The sequence below is a fragment of the Dermochelys coriacea genome, chromosome 1 (genome assembly GCF_009764565.3).
Source record: "Dermochelys coriacea isolate rDerCor1 chromosome 1, rDerCor1.pri.v4, whole genome shotgun sequence".
NCBI classification, from domain to species: Eukaryota; Metazoa; Chordata; order Testudines; family Dermochelyidae; genus Dermochelys; species Dermochelys coriacea.
In genome coordinates this window covers 19,068,751-19,086,039 of record NC_050068.2, presented here as the reverse complement: position 1 = coordinate 19,086,039, position 17,289 = coordinate 19,068,751, and the positions used below count along the sequence as shown (strand labels likewise).

Below are 17,289 nucleotides of genomic sequence, written 5' to 3'. Positions count from 1 at the left end.
GGGCGTCCCCCGCCGCTCGCTCAGCCGCGGGCCTCGCTCTGACGGGCCAGAGGCGTCGCGCCGCTGCCGGGCGCAACCAGGGCTCCCTCTGGGCCGTTCCGCGCACGCTCCTGCTCGGCAACCGCCCCCTCCCCCTTCAGCCCGGTTGACCCCTCGCGGGAGTGGCTGGTGGGGGGGGGGGGCGACTTAAGCACGCCGCACCGTCAAGGCTGGGGGGGAAGCGGATGATAACCGAACGCACTGCGCGGTCTACTGGCCGCCGCGCCCACCCGTCCGTCCGGCCGGAGAAGAGGCGCGACCCCCTCGCGGTTTCTTCCCTTTCCTTACTCGACCCTGAGCATTCAGCTCCCGCCCTCCCCTTGCCGACATTTTAATCCGATTTCCCCGGCCGTTCCTCCGCGCGAACGGCAAACCCACACCACCAACATGGCCGCCGAGGGCGCCCTCTCCGTTTCGGCCCCCCCTCGGTTTTCTCTGCGGCTGCGCGGCGCAGAACCTTATAGGAGTTGTAGTTCTCCGCGCACCCGGGGCCCGCTGCGAGACGTGGGAGCGAACTACAAATTCCAGGATGCCGCACCGCCGATCTGAAGGGGCCAATGGGAGGCTTCGCTCCCCTCCCTTCCCACCCTGGCCATAGGGATGATGTCATTGCAAAACAGGCAGGGGAGGTTTCTGCTCTGCAATTCATTGTGCTACGCTGTAGCCGCCTCCTCCCCCTGCTGCTGAAGCGCTCGGGCAGTGACTAAATCCCAAGCAAAGGGGAGGGGGACCATATAGACATCCCAAGGGAGCTGCAAGCCCTACCCCATGTCTAGGTGATTGAATCCCACGTTGTGTCTTGTTTTATGGTCTCGCAGGGGAAGGGGGGAAAATCCCAAATCCAGGTGAGTTCTGTGATTTCTTGCTATTAACTTGTCTGTAATATGTATTTTTAAGTCAGAAAAGTGCAATTGATGGGGGAGGTTCTGTGCAGGGCTATTTGGGGGGGGCATGGGTACCACTGGGAAAAAATAAACCTCTTCTTTTTTTTTTTTTTTTTCCTGTGCATTGAGTTGTCTATAAGCTTGATTATTATTTGTTAGAGGGGCGGTTGCGTGTGGAAAATCCTTACAGAGCTAGACTTGCCTGCAGAACGATAATCAGACAGTGTTGATTCCCCTTCGTATACAGATGTTGGAGGGGTTGTGTGTCTGGTGTGGAGGGGGAGAAGCAATTGAGATGTGGATTTATTCTAGTTTCTAGCCTTTTAAAAAAATGCTTGATGCATTTCAAAAGAGCTGATTTATAGGGGAATAAAATAGTGACTTAATTTAGTTTTGAAATACTTTATTGCCTTTTTTTCTTGTGTTTAAAAGAACAAATGGGTGATATATTTTAAATAGCAGACTTACTACATATATGAAATGCTTTCTTTCCCTTTCCCCACGCCTTCAGGATAACATATTAGAAAGAGCCACAATAGTAGGCTCAATCATGTTAAAATATGTGTGTAAAAATAAAAATAAATACACAACACGCACTTCAGATTTCTGTGTCAGTATTCTTTTTAGACAGTCACAGGATGTTTAAGTCCGATTTGTTTTTATTAAGAATAGTCTCTTTTTAAAATATGGTTAATTCTGAGTGTTTGAAAAAGTGAACGTCTGTAGATTTTTTTTTTAAACTCCATTGCAACTTTAAGCACAAGTAATAAATAAGTAGTAATTTGATTGTACTTCCCTGAGATACAGTTTTTAGTAACAAATAACTGGAGGGAATCCTACTACAATTTGCCATCTCAATGATGAAAATAGCAGCAAATGGGATTGACCTTAATTTGCTATTGCTTAATGATGCCAAGGTGCTATTAGATAGGAGTGTTTCTGGTTGGTGAGGGAGATGGGACTGGTGATAGAAAAGGGAAAAAATATTTTTTGGGGGGGCTGGGGCTATTGTGTGTATTTTGGATTTTTGTAAGATCCATTCCTTGCCTCTTTCAGGAGAAAAAGTGACTTGAGGTGTGTGACTCGCTCTTAGCTATTTCAGCTTTTTCAGATTTATTTTTGAGTAGTGTGAGGTGAATATATACTTTTAAACCAACAGCTGGACTAAATGCTGTAGACAGATGTACCCAATTTTAACGATTGAGCTATTTTTTTTGTGATCCACTTGGTTTTTCTTTTGTCATAAATAGAAGAAATGTGAGTGGTTTTTAAAATTAACTCTGGAATCCAACACAGCTTCACAATGCAGTCCTCACTTTCTTTGGAGACAGTGCAGTGCAGAGTACAGGATTTGGGAGTGAGGGATCTGGGTTCTTTTCCCCGTTCTCTCCTTAGCTCTGTGGTGAAAGTCATTTGCTTCAGTTTCCACATCTATAAAATGGGGATAATGCCTGCTTTTGTTACGTGCTTTGAGATGTTTCCATGAATAGTGCTACCATAACAAGTTGCAAAATATTATTTATTCTTTTCTAAAACTATATCATCATTGCAATTACAAGTATACTCCAGAGAAATCTACTTTCTTTTGTATAACACTGTATTAGCTGCGCACACACACACAGAATTTTGCTTCATTTGCAGCATTAGCAGTGTCTCCCATCTGGGTCCCTTCAAAGTTTATCTGCTCCAAGGACTGAATTCCATCCTCTCCCCCGCCCCCTCCCCCCCCCCCCCCCCCCCCGCATATTTGCTTCTGCGTTACTCTTGTGTAACTGTGACTGTTTTGTCCTTTGGCAGACTTTCCTTGGAATTGCAATGCTAAGGGATGTGTGATATGAGTAAAATGTGGACAATGAAACTCCCTGTATCTTTTGATTAAAGTGTTTGTAAACAGTAACACAATGGTTATGGAGTTAATGTGTAATGCAGAGCATTTTATGTGATCTTATCTTGCAACTAAATTCCTGAGGGGGAAAAAAATTCCTCAGCTAAATCTCGTATTTTTTTATCTCTTCTTTTTCCTTCCTTCCTTCCTTCCTTCCTTGTTGTTGCTAAGTTAAAGGAGAGGAACAGCAGTGCATGCAGTCCAGTTGCCTTTTGTTTTTTAGACTTTTATTTCCTGGAATGGCGTCCCTCTCCCCCTCTTTTTTTGATTAAGGCAGTGAGTGCGTAATTTAATATACGACTTCTCCTGTTGGCTGTAAGAGAGGAACCTTTACAGCAGTGATTTTGTAGGTTATGAAGAGCAAGCGCTGGAACTGCAGTTTGAAAGTGTATTTGGTAAATTAATGATATGTAAGTTGTGCGAAACCTATATAGCAGGGGATTCATGGGGGGGGTCCCTAATCTAATTACCATGCCTGTATATTTATGCCCATCTTGCATTCTTATTCATTGTTTTCATGTATGCTTGTTTAATCATGTTGCTGTATTAATGAATTTCTCTAAATAGTAATGAGTTTGTCTAAAGTGTTAACATTCTGGTGCTATATAATAAAATAGCAATAATTAGAGTTAAAATGCACTTCAGAAATTCAGACACCAAGTTGCATGCAGGCAAATGCAATATTCACCAGGATGTGTTGCAGTTTTTGTCTTGGAGTAACAGAAATGTAAAAAGACTTAAAAGTTGGGCAGTCAGGAAGTCATCTGTCACCATAAATGAGAAACAAGGTGAGTGAGGTAATGTCTTTTATTGGACCATCTTCTGTCGGTGAGAGAGACAAGCTTCGAGCTTGATCCAGTAAAAGATATTACCTCACTCACCTTGTCTCTCTAATATCCTGGGACTGACACTGCTACAACTATACTGCATACAACCATGAATAAGCAAAGTCAAGATCTATCAGGTCACTCCTTCTAAATAGCTGGTTTGGAGAAACTTCACGTTTATTTAGTAACTTGCGTCCTGATCCCACAAAGACTTAGGCGTCTGCATTTACTCATGCAAATCATCCCACTAGATTTAAAGGACTACTTGTGTGAACAAAGTTATGCACAAGTCCACATGATTACAAGATCAAGGCCTCATTGCTGATGCTTAGCAAATAAGGTATACACTGTATTGGAGGCAAAGTAAGACGGTCCTTCATCTGCAAGTGCTTTGGGACGGGAAAGGTCCCAGTCCCACACTGGGATCTACTGAATCCTACCCTGATATGGAATTGCGGTCTAAAATACAGACACAAATAAGAAAAAAGAAAAGGAGTACTTGTGGCACCTTAGAGACTAACAAATTTTAGAGCATAAGCTTTCGTGAGCTACAGCTCACTTCATCGGATGCATTTGGTGGAAAAAACAGAGCCTCTGTTTTTTCCACCAAATGTATCCGATGAAGTGAGCTGTAGCTCACGAAAGCTTATGCTCTAATAAATTTGTTAGTCTCTAAGGTGCTACAAGTACTCCTTTTCTTTTTGCAAATACAGACTAACACGGCTGCTACTCTGAAACCTGTAAATAAGAAAAAGCGGACTTGGAGAGCCAACGAAATGGTGACATAGATTTATTTCAAGTTTTGCTCTCTCCATCTTCTCCTCTGCTACAGTGCTGGGTGAGAGAAGTTATTTGACTCACTTAGGCTAGTGTGTGTGTGTGTGTGGGGGGACTTGTGGGAGACATGAGCCTTCAGGCAAGATTTGAATGAGGAGAACTTGGTGCACTGGGACTTAAGTGGTCATCCATATAGGGGCAACTTGGAAGAAGATAAGAAATAATGAGTGGGAGAAAAATGAAGAGGGTGCTGAGTCTGGCATACCTGGTGTGCCCTTTTCTATTGTTCCTCCCATTAAACAGGTTTTTCCTCCTTCTTTTTTTTTTTTTTTTTTTTAAACCAGTGTAACTCACTTGTGCGTGTGTATTACATGTTCCTCCCCCCAGTCTCTCTCCTCCCACCCCCCAATTCACATGAAATGAGTCATGTATAGCTTGAGTGAGGGAGCCTTGCCTCTTTAACTCAAGCTGTAGCAACTCCTGCTTTTTATTCTGGAGGTCCCCAGTTCTGTCTTCACTGTGTTAGTCAAGATGGCATCTGTCATTGGGAACTTCAGTCATCTAGTGTAACTGTAAGTTGTGGTCTGTCTTACCCAGATTTATCTGCAGCTGTATTGTTCGTGTGCCAGGGGAATGCTTCCCCCCCCCCCACATAAAATAAAATTAAATGAACAGTTGCAACAGGCCTGATTCTACAGTCGAGATTTGGGTTCCTTTTTATCTTTAGTGAAAGATTTGATTTTTTAGTAAATGGGTCCTAAAATATGAAAGCGAATGTTGCTGCTAATAGTTGCAGAAATGGCAGTCAGAAAACGTGTCTGAACCTAGCTGGCTCACACAGGTGTGGGTTTTTTTTGTGTGTGTGTCCAAATTACATGTATGTATGTGGCAATGTGAAAATTAGAGAAAGTATGCATCATAATATAAGTATATTGATTATAGTAGGACAGGAATTTCATAGGATGGTACAAGGTAGATTAAAACTGGGAGTAATGGGATAACATTTAAATCAGGAAAAATATCGGGCAAAACCTCTGAGAGTGATACTTTTTTAGATTATTCCAGTCTCGTAAGTGGTGACAGCTCCATTACTAAATCACTAACTCAGTTGGAGAAAGCATGAAAAGTAGATTATAGGAACCATTCTGCATTGATTGGGGGGCATGAACTAGATGACCTAAAATATCCTTTTTTAGTGTCCAATTTCTATGATATCATCCTGCAGCAAATAAATTAGTCAATTGTTGACATAATTGGTGAGAGAAATTGTGTTGGTTTTTTAATGCATGTTTTATGAATGTATGAAAAGTTTTTCTGTCATGTTTGTGATCTAATTGTTTCCTGGACTATGATGCCTTTCAATTGGATCATGCTTTAAATTTAGGTGAAATCGAAAAAATCGAGGCAAATACATCCCTTATAGAACTCCATTTAATTCATTACAATTACATGAGCAATCAGTTTGGCCCATTAAAATCAATGTTACTATTTAAACATAATTAGGCTTGGAAGGATTTGATTTTTATTGGTAAAAATTGGTAGATGTAAACTTAACCCCCCCCCCCACACACACACACACTTCTATTGATAATTTAAATTTACAAATAGGCAAAATAAGAAAAATGGTGCTTGTGAACTTAGTTTGATTTAAGGCTGTTTTCTTTGTAAATTGTGATATAATGTTGACAATTTGTGTTTGGTTATGAAATTTTAACATCTTGAATCTCACTGTCATTAAATTATTATCTGACCCCTTCTGTTTGACCCCTCCATAATTTTCCATAATTGTGAACATTTATATTGATAAAAATAAAATTTAATGGATAATATCAATGTTTATTTAAAAAAAAAATCACATTCTGCCAAGCTCAAATGTAACTGAGAGCAAATTGAAGTGTATCTTTATTTCAGTTGGTTCTTCACTCTCCTCATCTACGCTACTAAAAACTGTTTATACAGCATGTCTACACTGGAGCTGAAGATACGTTTATCCCAGCTGGAAAACACATCCACACTAGCTATGATTGAGCCAGCATACTAAAAATAGAAGTGCATCCATGGCAGCACAAGCAGCAGGATGAGCAAGTGGCTCCAAGTATGTGCCTATGGTTTCACATGGGATCATACTCGGAACAGCTAGTTTATCCTGCTGCTTGTTTTGCTATGGTTCTGCTTCTGCTTTTCCATGCACGCTCAATCAGAGCTAGCGCGGGTATGTCTACCTGAGCTGGAGATTACACCTGCACCTCCAGTGTAGACATACCCACATTTAGGGCCTACTAAGTGCGGGGGGATTGTATTGTAATGTGACTTGGCCTTGCCTGTGTAGGTGGGACCACACGGTGGGATTAACAGTGAACCATGATACTCAGTGATGCTTCGGTCCTGTTAAAGTTGTGGGTAGCATACATCTAGTTTGTGTACTTTGCCTGTAGCAGAAATATTTTCCTCTAGCTTATTGTATTTGGTCATATTAAATGCAACAATAAGTTTCCTGTACTGAGACCCCTTTTTTCCTTGGAAGTTGAGGGGATTGGGGAAGGCTGCGTTGGCTTGGAAAGAAATGTAATAGGCCTTGACTTAACTTTTATTTGTGAATACTAAAGAAAATCTTGTCTTTTGTATTTACTCATCCACCTGATACTGGAGAGTGATGACTGTGTAACAGCCTCCTGTATGAACATTCTGTGAAGCTTGAAACTCAGACCTTCAGAGCCATAGAACAAACATTTATCACTTGAGCTAAAGGAGTTAACTCCATTAACTGGTAGCAATGGTTAGGTGTTTATTGTCCAGCCACAGGGTAGGGGATGTGACACATGCTGTGCCAGTGTGTTACACCTTGACTTCCATTCTGTTTCTCTACCTTGCTTTGCAGTAAAGAAGCATTTTCCTATTTTCCTCTTAAATATTAAAATTCAAGTAGCCAGATAATTTAAAATGTACTGAGGGCTGTGTTACAGAATCCTGAGAGAGGTCATGGAGAGGGATTTCTGGTTGAATATGTTTGAGTTAGGAGTGAGGATTGTGACAAAAATATACCATTTTAATCCCTCACCCCCCTGGAATACTGCTATTGAACCATATTGCTGCACTAATCTGGGGTGCAGTGAGGCAGCTGCCTGGAGTAATAAGACTGTCATTAGGGTGCCAAATCTGAGGAGTCACTGTTGGAACAGCATCATCCATAATAGCTGAGAGGCCAGTATCAAACTGCTCCCTCCCTGTAGTGGAGTTTCACCTTCGTGATTCTTTCTTGTCGCCATTCTACTCTAGTGCTCTTGTTTATATAGTGATGTGCAACAGGCTCCTTTGGGGCCTCAGATTCTGGATGCAAATGATTCTGGGTCACATTAGGAAATGGATGAGCGTAAATGGAGACATCAGTTTGGAGGAAGAAGTAACACCAATAAGGAATAGGGAGGGTTGTTAGAAAGAAGGAAATAATGTCTGACCAAAGAGCCAGTGTACCTATGCACTGCCTGATGGGTAATGAAATTAAGGCATAATGTCTTGGCAGGCACTCTGCTCCTGCTGTCAAACTCCATTGGACTCTACAGAAATATGAAATCACCCCCAAATTATTGTATTTTAAAATAGCATAGGAGAGAAACTGCCAGGGCTCCACTTGTCCCCACCTGGACCCCTGCTTCGGTATAATAACTTAAGTACAGACTTAAACAATAGATCCATATTCAGGTGTTGCAAAACTCCCCCTATACTTCAAACCCAAAGACGAAACTTCTTAGCGTAGGCCTTGTCTGCGCTAGCAAGTTGTACCAGTAAAAAATTCTGTCATCATAGTGCCACCACAAAACTCATTCAGCAGGGCACATACGCAGTTGGCCTCTTGCATGGGCGGATTGTGCCCACATGGTCTCAAAATGTATCAGCAAAACTGTTGCTGAGAGGTTGCTGTTGTGGGTCGGCATCTAGTGTCCTCCTCCTCCGCCCTGCTGCCAGGACCACTACTTTGTGGGAAATCACTACTGTGTACTGTGGGGCAGCTGCTGTATAATGTCGGATACCCCACTGTCCTCTCAGGGAATTGCGGATCAAATGCCCACAATTCCCTCTCTTCTATCCTAGAATCAGCTACTCTTATGCATCATTTACGAACTTGTCCCATGAATAGCATGAGCAGCAGCAACTGCACTAAAAAATACTGTGCTGCCATCAGAAATAACTGACCCTTAAACTTCTGCCCCTTTCTCACGCCTCCTATGTGAATTGGTTTTACCTCCTTTTTTTTTTGCAGTGTTCCTCTTCTCAGCCTGCTCCCCAGGGCTGGACAAACTTTCTGCTTGCCCTTGTGAAGAGGGTTTTTAAGCCATGCGCATTTTGGACCATTAAAGAGCCTCACTTTTATTACAAAGGGCTGGGTTTTCTCCTTGCAATCCAGCCTGAGTTTGGGGCAATGCTTAGCCACACTGCCTAGGGCTGATTTACATCCTACGCGCCTCTAGGCACAGCATCTTCAGTGACCCCGCTGCCTACAGCTGACCTTCTTGTTTTCCATAAGAAATGACACTTTTAACCCACTTTTAACTGTTAGGTGCCCCTAGGCACATGTCTGTTGTCCCTAATTGGAAATCCAGCCCTGACACTGCCCCAGGTACAGGGCAGGGAAACAGATTGTGACTGAGGACCCACTTCTGCAAAGCACCTAAGCACGTGCTCAGCTTTAAGTACGTGAGTGGTCTTGACGGGTATTTAAACTAAAAACTACTGCTTCCTGAACTAATATGCGGTTATGAAGAGAGACAGTGGAAGTAATGCGCTGGCAATCATAAAAAGACAGAAAGTCACCTTAAGCATGGAAGAAAATAAACCTTATTCAAAAATGGAGTAGTTTTAATTATTCTCCTTGTTGCAAGTTTCAAAATTGGAATGATTAAATCCAAAATAAATTGAGCACAAACTCCCACAACACAGCCAACTAACAGAAAACAAACAACAAAAATCCAGCCAAAAATCCACAATCACTTTGGCTAAGATAAATGAGGATATCTAAATAAATATTAAACACAGTCTCTCTCCTTTAAGGTCCTGCATTTCTGCTGAATTGGTCTCTGAAGCAAAATAACAAAACTGGCATTAATTGTTGTTTACTTTGACTATCGCTCATCATACCAGTAAGTCTATTACGTCAATTCCAAAAGTAGCTATTAAATAATCAGGTCAGCATGTTAAATGTCAGTCTCTTTTCTGAAAATTAATAAAATAAAATTTAAAATTTAAAATGTAAACGACTTCTTCTTTTTGTCTTAATATTCGTTTTGATAATCCTCTTTATTTAGCCTCATGACTGATCTTCTGTGGGCTTGGTTCTGCAAACAGATGTGCCTGGAGTTCCATTATCACTGGGCTAACTGAGAACTTTGCAGTCAGAGGTGACTCCTTTTGTGAGTTATACAGTTACTGTCTATTTGCAAAATACGTATTTTGTACATATGTGCTTTTGGCCAAGCTGTAACTTATTGGGTAAGAGCATGTTTTTGGCTTGCTAAAATAGCGTGAATAAAAGACTCACTCTGTTCTAATTTTTGGTGTTCTAGGTACAGCGAATTCAGGCATCAAGAAAAACTAATGCTTTTTCTTATTTAAAAATACATTGACAACCAAAGGCTAAACTAATGCTGAATTTTCAGTGCATATTTTTCAGCATTTGACTCTCTCATTTATTATTGTAATCAATTCGTACCAGAAAGATTATTATTTATTTCTTTAAAAGTTGTTTTTCAAACATTACTGTGACATGTACAACCAACCAGTCCCATTCTAATCCTTTTATTATTTGTGTTTATGACTTTAATTGTGGGTCCTTTCAAGTAGGAACTGTTGTTTTGTGCAGCGAATGAAATATCGGTGTGAACTTTCCATTTACATGTTAATGAAGCTTTGCATAGTAAGGTGTTACTGGGACTCGTGATATCTTAATCTAATACTAATATGTTGGGACACATATATGCTGATGAGGAGCATGTTGTTTTGGAAAATGTTGCATTCTGAAGCTGGCTATGGTTATCAAAATGGTATGGGTCCTGTCTTGCAGGGAATACAAGTAACTTGTGAGGTACAGTAACCAAAGTTGAGTACTGATGTGCAGGATCTTCCCATAGTCTGTGCTCAGCATTTTAAGGTTCAGTATTTTACTTTCTATTTTTTCTGCTACCACTTTTAACAGATCTCTCTCAAAATCTTATCTGACTGCCAGATGCTGAGACTGGATGCCAGGGGATGGATCACTTGGTGATTGATACTGGGCTAGATGGACCTTTGGTCTGACCTAGCATGGCCATTTTTAAGTTCTTCAGTTCTTACAGAATGACAGACTGAGGCTTTGGTTTGCCCAGGAGATTGGTTAGGAGTAGAAAGATTAAATCTGTGAGTCCTCAGCATATTTGTGAATGAGATCACCTACAGTGTGTGTGTAAAGGGAGAAGAGGAGGGGGCTAGGTGTAGCATCCCCCTGAAGAAGATCCTGTAAATGAAATGTTGAGGGAATGATTGGAAGTTGGAGGAGAGCTAGGAGAGGAAAGTGTTATGAAAGTTGACAAAGGACAAAATTGCCAGAGGGAAGAGCATAGTGGCCCGTGGGGTTTCCTCGGTAGGTGCCATCAGCTTCTTGAGAAACCAAGCTTTTATTTAGAACAAACAAAAAAACCATCTAGTGGTTATGGCTGTGAAAGCCTTCCAAATAGAATGAAAACCAATGCAGTACTGCCTTCCAAAGCCTGCAGAAAGCTCCAGCTGCCTCTGCTGTTCAGAACTTTCCCAAGCTATAGTACAGGAAAAACTGACTAGCATCTTTCCCTTCATCTGCTGCTGTTCAGAATCCTGTGGCCAGCAGTGGGGCTAAGAGTCAGAACAGTCTCACTTTGGTGCTGTGTGGAGAAGGAAATGGCACTATAGCTATTCACTACAAAGGAGGATTCAAACTGCAGCTGAGTTATGAGTAGAACCGTGGAGGTGTGTGACACTTTTTGGGGTGACCCTAGGTGTCTGGGGTTAATTTCTACCACCTGCTCACAGTGGGAAGTAGCCTGGTCTGTGCTCACCAGGGGAAATGCTCTCCAGTTACTGGCAACACAGGAGCTCCACTCTAGGCTCCGCAAGCCCTGCTCTTTCCCTCTGCAGGCTAGGAATTTACACACCCCATTTTGTTCAATTTGAGTGCCCAGTCCCTTAATCGTCTGGATGCCCACAATGTACATAGATCCACTGCCTCCGAGAAAGCAGTGCACCCAAGTGGACTGGTTTCATTTCTGTTCAACATTCTCCTTAGCGCAAGGCACTTAAATAGGTTTATAGTAAAACCAGATTGACGTTTATTTACCAGAGCTTGAGATGAAAATTCAATGAAAAGCATGTGTAAGGGTCTGGAAACAGAAGGTTACAGATAAAAGAAGGATATAACGTGCAGTTGATAACCTATACTTATTCACAAATTACTTTCCTGTCTAATGAGATCTCTCATGCGAAGGTCATTCCTTGCAAAATGGGCCCCAATTTTCATGATAGCCCCACACTGTTGGAGTCCCTGCTCCTATAATGGGGAGGAATTCTCTTGTACAATTCCAGCCCATTGTCCCCTGGGATGGTGTATGCCCCATCTCGATCAGAAGACTAACTAGCTCCTCTGGGCTCAACCCATAGGCGCCTACTCCGTGGGTGCTCCGGGGAAGGGAGCACCCCTGGGGAAAAATTAGTGGATGCTCTGCACCCACTGGCAGCCAAGCTCCCCTCACCACCGCCTCCTCCCCTGAGCACACTTCGTCCCCGTTTCTCCGCCTACCTCCCTGTTTAGGATGGTTGTGGGTCGGGGTAGAGTTGGGGAGGGGGGCAGAGTGGGTCAAGCACCCACCGGCGCCAGCAGAAGTTGGCGCCTATGGCTCAACTGGTACTAAATAGGCACACCTATAGAGCCTGGAGCAAGCAAACTTTAAAAATGAGAGCTTGTCACAGGAAGGGGCAACCAAGAGGAAAGGTGCTGTGCCTCAGAAGTAGCTGACTCTTGCTACAGAGCCACTGAGTGAGAAACTGCTGATAAGCCTCCACCACCCACAAGGGCTTAACGGACCATAGACAAGCTTATCACTGCAGGGCAGGGGTCAAAATCAACCTTGATGGGGTCAGCGAAACCAGACCTTTATAAGGAGACCCAGACTGAACGTCCCCTTAAGTGGAAAGGCTGGAGTAAAGTTCCCAAGTGGGGAAAGGGAATGAGACTCTGAAACTGCCTGAGTGTGACCCCAGAGAAAGGCTCAGCCTATCGCATCCCCCGACATGGGGTACCCTGTTCAGAGATTTTTATTGGGGGTTCTTTTGTCTTTGCAAATGCTGAAGCCTGCATCTCACTCAGTCAGTGGGGTCTGTCTCCACAGATGTTCATTATTCTTACGTTGGTTGAGTCAGCGCTCAGACTGCCTACTCTCAGGTGATAGGTTTGACTCCGGACAGCTTTGGAACATAATATCCTACATGTTGCATTACTCTAGAACTGACTTTCTATACAAACATCTCACAATAACCATGATAATCAGTTACAGTTTACCTTTCCTCAGAAACCACATACAGCCCCCCCCTTTGGTGAAATACTTAGAAGATGGACTGACACGGGTAATATGCCTGTCTGGATTTGTCTGTGTCATAACATGCACTGCCTACCTCTTAAGGCAGACAGAAAACGGATGGAGAGCTACAGAATGGTGAATACTTCACTTCCCATGCCAGGAGGTAGGAGGAGACAGGATGAGAAGGGGAGGTAGGGAAGAGCATTTTCCTTCTCCATTCTAGCAGCTATAATTTTATCTGGCACTTACAAGTCAAAATACAAAAGCTGGATCCTGAACAGGGTCCAGGGACAACACTTGAGAAGGAATCCCATCCCCTTTGCCTTTCCTGGCAGTGCGGAAGAGGTGGGAGAATAAAAGAGGCCAACTATAGAGGAGGAGGTAGAGGACACAGTACAAGGACTGAGGGAAATAGATATGAGGGGGCTGAGACGGATCTGGGAAAGTGCACATTGTGAGGCAGGAAAAAAGTGAAATAGAGCCAGGAAGAAAAGGGAGTGGTCTAGTGGAAAGAGCACTGAAGTGTAGGGGACAGGAGATGTGGGTTGCTATTTCCACCTCTGCCAGCAGCCAGCTCTGTGACCTCGGCAAGTTCTTTCACCTCTGTTTCCTCTCTCCTTTCTCTGTTTTGCCTATTTGGATTATACCCGCTATGTGTGGCAGATACTGACTCTCACTATAAAACACATAGGATGACATAGACCCTTCCTCTGAGCTTACAGTAACTTCACTGATCGTGCCTGCACTGTGTAAGTACTTGTGCAGCACTTGGTATATTCCTCAAAATCTGCAAATCGGATGTTCCACCTCGGTAGTCTCTTTCCATGGTTGCTCCAGTTTTAGTCAGGAATCTGCAGGGAAGTTTTTACTTGCCAACAAAAGATATGCAAACCAATTTCTATGAGAATTTGGGAGTCGCCAGCTTCACCCGTAGGCGGTATGTGAGGCTATTACAGAGAAGCACTAGTCAACCAAAGGAGCAGATTAATGAACAGATAGCAAGAACTTTTTCTTCAGTAGAGATGAGGTTTTCCATCCCTACGATTACAAAAATGCCTTTTTCATGTGGAGAGTTCATTTGGGCTTCATTAGGTAGGCTTATGGCAAATATTGTATTTAAACCTGTCTTCTATTATCACTACATAAGCAAGGTTCTAACGTGAGGAATATAAAGGTCAACTGGGATGCAAAATACCTGTAACACTTGACATTTAAACAATATATTTCCATGACTCATGCTCTCTTCACTGTGACTATCCTATGATGTTTTCTAAATTCAAAGGTGAATCCAAAGGCTTTGTGTAGTCGATAAAAGGATGTTTTGTTTCACAGTGTGCGTATGAGATAAAATATTTTTATATATTATGGAGGCGTTGGTAGTGACTCCCTTGTCGAGGCTGCGTTGAGATTTGTATTAAAATCTTTCTGATTCATGCTTTAATAATTGAATTGTCTCCTGGCTTTAGCGCAATAATTCTTCAGAAGATGACTGAATTTTAAAATATGCACTAACTTCGTGCGGAAACAACACTTTTTTTAAAAATGCTCTTTTGAAGTTTTATACCTTTTGCTTGCTTTCCAATATCTTGGACATAAGCCAAGTCAAGTATAGCTGTAGAAAATAGTTTGCACTAGTCTACCCTGCATTCTGTTTTTCAGCTTTGTTCGCTCTTCCATTATTACCTTCTGTCCCTTGCTACTCCACAAAGTTTATACCCTCCCAACTCACTACCCTTGGTTCATCACTTGCTGCCCCCAACATCCCCTCCATAGTCACCACTACCCCAAACCTTCCCCTGCTATCCTTCCTGTCTCCTCATCCTATATCCTTTATTGCTCCCCACTGCCTGACATGTTTTTTAAAAAAAACCTAGGAAATTCCTATATGAAAAATTTTAAGTTCGAGGTAAGGCTGTAAAAGTGTTTTTCAACACAATCCAATAAAAATGAAGGAATCACCTGTTAAGACTACGTGAACACCCAAAAAACCCCTCAGTTCACCAGTTCACAACCTACATCTTGTCATGCCATCATGCACTCCTGGACTCATCATCTAAGCAAGTTCTCTTTTTCTTCTTGCCACTGTACACATATCCATTTCCTTCGCACCACAATCCGATACACAATCTTGGCTAAATTTTGAGGTTGCTCTAAATGTGTCTAATAAAGAGATGTTTTGGTTTTTAAACTAAAAAAACCTGCAATCCAGGCGAACAAACAACCAACATACAATAAAATGACCTATATGTTGGTGGAAAAACAATCACTTGAAGGGGTTGTTTAGGGCTGGATTCATTTATGTTCCCTCAGAGGTGACCTAATAATTTAATTTGCACAAGTCTTGCAAGCTTTCCACCCTCAAGAAAAGGGGTGGTGGTGAATCAGAGTTTGTAGATTTGTCCTCAAATTTTAGTCCTAAAATAATACTCGGAGTACTTTACAAGCATCAGTGGATTTAGCTTCAAAACATCACAATGAGGTGGGTAAATATTGCTGTCCCTGTTGTACAGAGGAGGAAGTGCCTGTGCCAGTTAAGTGACTTACCCAAGGTCATGCAAGAAATATGTGGCAGAGCCTGGAATAGAATCCAGACTTCTGAGTCTGTGTCTTGTTCTTGAACCATGAAGTCATCTTTCCTGGTGTGATGGTAAATGTGTGCAAAATAGACACTTCCTGGTTCTTCCATTTATTTTATAATAGTGGATGGTCCATTGCAACTTTAAGCTATATTTGGTGAAACTATCTGATAATGAAGTCAATTTTTTTTCCATAGGAGTTGTCTATACCAGTCATTCCACTTACGAGTGGACTCCAATCTGTACTTTGCAACACATAAACTTAGAACTTCCGTTTTACCTCGCAGTACCAGGAGTTGCTCTGTCTGAGTTTAGTGTAATGGGAATTGTGGTTGAATTTACAATGGATAAATGATAAAACAGAATCATTGAGGAGTATTGTGTTTTATCACATGAAGATGACTTGTGATAAATTTCTATATAAAATTCTGCTTTAGTTATTGTGCATAGTATTATAGAATGCAGTTTAAAATTGCATTCTACCCTTCTTGGATAAATACTATTACTTTGAATTCATTTATATAAAATAATGGTACTAAAATAAACAATGCATAAGGATGTTGCACTCTGAAGTTTTTCTTTGGGAAAACAGCTAGTTGTAGAAAACTCTTTCAGAAGTGTGTGTGTGTGAATGTTTTAAGAAGCTGCTGCTATTTGTATTATCAGAGTGTCTAGGAGCCTTGGTCATGGACCATGACTCCATTGTGCTTGGTATGGTACTTACAATTTGTGTTAATATGTTGTTTTTTTGTTATTGATGCAGTTAAAAGCTATTTCAGCATTTGTCTGAGTATAACTGACCCATATTAGCCTGAGGATTAAGTAGGGTTACCATACGTCCGTATTTTCTTGGACATGTCCAGCTTTTTGGTTCTTAGATCGCCGTCTGGGAGGAATTTTTAAATATCTAAAAACATCTGGGATTTTGCCATTATTATTTTTCCCCAAAGAAGAGTTAATCATTCAAGAAAGAGAGAGAATGTCGATCATTCGAGAGAGTGCCCACTTTTTCTCCCAGCTCTTGTGCTGCGAAACAGCTGTTTTGCGCGGTTGGAAGGGAGGGGGGAGGAGGGAGAATGTGGCACACTCGGGGGAGGAGGTGAGGCCAGGAGTAGGGATTTGGGGAAGGGGTCCAATGGGATAGGGAGGGGGTGGAGTTGGGACTTTGGGGAAGGGGTTGGAATGGGGTGTGGGGAAGGAGTGGAGTTGGAGCGGGCCTGGGGGGGGCACAAGCAAATACCCCACACCCCCATGGAATGTCCTCCTTTTTTTTTTTTAATGTTAAAATATGGTAACCCTAGATTAAATCTACTAGCCAGCGTGAAAAATAGTTGTTCTGCCACATCACCTGTACAGTAATTTAAAGGAATAGAATAGTTGTGTGATGTTTACTCTGTATAGCAGCGTTGTCAATGGAGTGTTCTAATGAGGTAACAACATTAATCTCTTTTGGTTTTGTCCCCTTCCTAGCCTGTATTTATTTATTTTTCTTTCTCTCTCTGTATCAGAGATCACAATGTATTTTTCTCCTCCCTTGCCATTTCTTTCTCCATCCCCATTCTACCCTGTCCATCCCCAGAATCTAGTTCCTCGCCCCCCAACAATACATCTACTCAGGTAGGTGAAATGCACCAGACACCACACCGCCAGAGGACTAAATGTACTAACCAAAGACCTGTGTGGAGGAGGATGGTGTACTCTCCTGGGGCCACACATAGGGAAGAA

The 17,289-nt window shown here is 42.2% G+C and overlaps 1 protein-coding gene across 5 annotated transcripts in view; it reads left to right on the top strand.

Annotated features, from left to right (window-relative positions):
• Positions 1 to 17,289, top strand: part of RAB30 (RAB30, member RAS oncogene family) — an 85,057-nt gene that overhangs the window by 11,178 nt on the left and 56,590 nt on the right. Inside the window, exons 1-2 of one of the 5 annotated variants that reach the window (XM_038387426.2) lie at positions 480 to 884; positions 9,713 to 9,817. The exons of 1 other annotated variant lie outside the window; for it this stretch is intronic. The gene's annotated coding sequence lies outside the window, so the exon portion shown is untranslated. Of the gene's footprint in view, positions 1 to 18; positions 885 to 9,712; positions 9,818 to 17,289 lie in introns of those variants that run through there. 3 more of the 5 variants (XM_038387423.2, XM_038387425.2, XM_043504099.1) reach the window with 3 other exon arrangements.